At 41.6% G+C, this 3970-nt stretch overlaps 1 protein-coding gene and 1 pseudogene across 4 annotated transcripts in view; one reads left to right on the forward strand and one right to left on the reverse strand.

Moving 5' to 3' along the window:
* The window catches only part of Mlh3 (mutL homolog 3), a 36497-nt gene that overhangs the window by 15857 nt on the left and 16670 nt on the right, over positions 1–3970 (reverse strand). The window lies entirely within an intron of this gene.
* Positions 1784–3970, forward strand: part of LOC110307271 — a 3417-nt pseudogene continuing 1230 nt past the window's right edge.

Raw genomic sequence — 3970 nt, forward strand, 5'->3', positions numbered from 1 at the left:
CTGTAGCCCAGGCTGGCCTTGAACTCAGAAATCCGCCTGCCTCTGCCTCCCAAGTGCTGGGATTAAAGGCGTGCGCCACCACGCCCGGCCTTAAGTCAACTTTACAATGAAGAATCATTAGATAGCGCACTGCATGAGTTATAGTCAGAGGCTTTTGATTTGCAAGCTACTCTGAAACTCAAGAAGCATGCACTGGCGACTTTAGCTCAGAGGGCAGAACATTCTTTCTACAAACAGGAAGAATGGAAATATTTTATGCTTTTTAGGCCACATGGATGCTGTCATGACTACTCAACTATTTGTTTTGAGCTAAAGCAGCCATAGACAATCTGTGCCACTCTAGCTGTGTTCCAATAAAACTTTATTTATGGACACTGAAGTAACTGCATAGAATGTGTCTGTGTCAAGAAGTCTTTTTATTTTTTCCTAACCATGTAAGGATGTAAAAATCATTATTTCCCTGGCTGCAGAAAAACAGACCCTCACTGTATCTCCTCCCAGACGGCAGTTATAGCTGTTTTAGCTTTCCTGGGTGAACCTGTCACCTGGAAACATGCTCAAACACAGAGTCAACAACCGGCACAAGCTTCTGCAATTCTAACCAACAGCCAGATGGTCTTGTCTGCTGGCCCCACTTTTAGGAGCTAGAGGTACTTCAGAAGTTAAGAACACTTGTCGTTCTTACAGAAGATGTGGGTTTGATTTTTAACACCTACATGAGAGCTCACAACTGTAACCCTGTTCCAGCAAATTTGAATCCTTTATGTGGTATCTACATGTACTGTACACATGTGACACACAGACATACATGCAGAAAAAACATTCATACATATTAAATTTAAGTAAAATAAAATTAATTAAAAATATTTTAAATTATGTGTAGTTGTGTGTCTGTATGTGGGTGCCGGTGCGCATGACTGCACATGGAAGCAGGTGCCCTCACAAGCCACCTGCCTCCTGTGAGGTAGAACCTCAGGTAGCTGAGAGCCACCTGATGTGGGTGTTGGCAACAGAATTCTTGAGTATGCACTGCTAGCCACTGAGCCAAGTCTCCACCTATTACAAGCCTCACTTTTAAGAGCAGGGCTTCAGACTTTCAAGTACAAGCAAGGAGGCAAAGGGTCAAACCTACAGGGGAATCTAAGAGACAGAACAATTTTCCAAGACAATATTACCTTTTATAAGCTGTATTTGAATTGTTTTTGGCTTAAAGATTGACGTTTATTGTTATTAATCATATTGAAATAAAAGTTCTTCTCTTGAATTTGATCAAAATAGAAAGCGTCTTTTTCCTATTTCTATTAAAAGATGAAGCATTTTTCTATGACACTGACAGTTTTAACTGTCAACTGAGAAAAGCCTCAACTGTCCAGGCAGGCTGGCCTGTGGGCACGATGTAGAGGTCTGTCTTCGTTAAGCTGCCTGAAAGTATGCGGCACCGTGCCCCGGGTTTGTGGCCCCAACAGGACAAGCAGATAAAGCAAGCCGAGCAGACGGTTTGCCTGCACTCATTTCTCTTCTCTAGACTGTGGGTGGGATGTGACTAGCTTCTTCAAATTCCTGCCTGACTTCTTTCCAGTGATGGAATGTAATCTGGGGGTGTGAGCTACAATAAACTCTACCCTAGGAGGCTTTGTGAATGTGTGTTCTCAGCCACAGAAACGATGCTAGGGGAGATACCATCAAGCTCACAGCAGAAAGCCCAAGATTTAAAGAAAACAGAAACATAGGAGATGCATGGTATTTCATATTTCAGGCTGGCTGCAGACTTACACAGGTGACAATGACCTTATCTTCAACTACACAGCAAATTGTAGTTACTGATAGGTAAGCTTTCTACCAATTGAGCAATACCTCTCACCTCACAAACTTTCTGGTGTGTGTGTGTGTTTACAAGGCAGACGTCAATCTCAGGAGTTGCTCTTTAGGACACCCCATCTTTCTTGAAGATGGCCTTTCTTTCTCACCGGCCGGTCAGCCCTGGGGACTCACCTGTCTCTCTGCCTCTCCACCTCTGGGATTATAAGTGCATGTTAGCACACTCATCTGTTTTTTAAATTTTTCTCTTATTAATAAACTAATCATTTTGAGGTTAGCAAACAGAGGAATTAATTTCATGATAGCATCTACATAAATATGTGTCATATTTTGTTTTGTTTTTTTTTGACATAGGATTTCTCTGTGTAGTTCTGGCTGTCTTGGAACTCACTTTGTAGACCAGGCTGCCCTTGAACTCACATAGATCTGCCTGCCTCTGCCTCCTGAGTACTGGGATTAAAGGCCTGTGCCACCACAGCCCAGCATATACTTGGTTTTCATTGTTCTCTTTAGACATGTGCTTTTTGGTTTTTGATTTTGTATTTTTGAGACAGGGTTCCTCTGTGTGGCCTTGTCCTAGAACTTGCTCTGTAGACCATGTTGGTCTCAAACTCACAGAGATCTGGCTGCCTTTGCCTCCCTCTGAGGGCTGGGATTAACGGCATGTGCCACCACCACCCAACTTTAAATATGTTTTAATTTTTATGACATATGTTAGGATGCATTTAAAATTGAAGAATAGAAAGGAGATGTGGATTTGGGATTTTTGTTTCCTTATCCATACTCTAACATAGGATCTTAAAATTGTTTGATGTGGGTTCTGAGCCTTGAACTTAAGTTCTCCTGCTTGTGAGGCAAACCCTCTACTAACTAAGGCTCCCCGGGCCCCATAGCTGACTTCTGACAACAGCTATAACATAGGAATGCCCCCATGCTAACTACTGATATTCTTTGAGGCTAGGAAGAACAGCTGCTATTTCTTTTCTTTTCTTTTCTTTTTTTTTTTTGGTTTTTTGACAGGGTTTCTCTGTATAGCCCTGACTGTCCTGGAACTCACTTTCTACAGGCTGGCCTCGAACTCAGAAATCTGCCTGCCTCTGCCTCCCGAGTGCTGGGATCAAAGGCGTGCGCCACCCTTCAAAGGAGTGGCTTGAACATCAACACAAACTCCCAATCTCAGAAACACCATGAAATCAGGCCTATACCTAACAGAAAAACAGCTTATCTTTCCACTGTCTATACAATGTTATGAGCTTTTCATTTCTTGAATGAAGCAGAGTACAGAAAAGACAATTTATTCACAGATGCCATAATTTTGACATCACAACAGGACAGAAGTTCTATGAGATGTTTTCATGTTACATTCTTAGCACATAAAATAGAATTTTAAATAATGGGTACTTGATAACTATTTATATAATAAATTTATTCTTTAAATGGATAGCTGAATTAACATAGCTCAAGGTAGGAAGAACTATGCCTTGGTTATTGGTTTCACTGAAATTTAGAGCAATACCATGTATCCAATTAAAATACGTCAATATTAATTAGGAGTGATGACGACACATGTCTGTAACCCTGGCGCTCAGGAAGAACATGATCTTGTGAATTCAAAGCCAACCTGGTCTACATAGAGAGTTCCAGGTCAGCTAGGGTTACACAGTAAAAAAAAAAAACCTGTCTCAAAAACAAAAACAAAACAAACAGGCAAATATAAAAATTAAAATATGTCCGCTTAGGAATAGGTTGCATATGTATGACTAGAAATAAAAACACTCACATTTGGTTCGGAGGAATATATTTAACTTTGTTTCTGACGGTCTCATGAAAAACAGCTCAGGCTGGCCTTGAACTTGCTATTTAGCTGAGGAAGGTGCTACCACTGCCTTCCTCTTCCTGGACTTACAGAACATGTTCAGTCTCATACAGTACTGGGGTTGAACCCGGGGTTTCATCCACACCAGGAAGCATGCTAGCAACAGAGCTACATCCTCAGCCTCAAGAGAATTCTCTTGGAGCTGGTGAGATGGCTCAGCAGTTAAGAACACTGACTGCTCTTCCGGAGGTCATGAGTTCAAATCCCAGCAACCACATGGTGGCTCACAACCATCCCAAATGAGAAACAAATAAAGAACCTATGGGCCAAAGCAAA

The sequence above is a fragment of the Mus caroli genome, chromosome 12, assembly GCF_900094665.2.
Source record: "Mus caroli chromosome 12, CAROLI_EIJ_v1.1, whole genome shotgun sequence".
Lineage (NCBI taxonomy): Eukaryota > Metazoa > Chordata > Mammalia > Rodentia > Muridae > Mus > Mus caroli.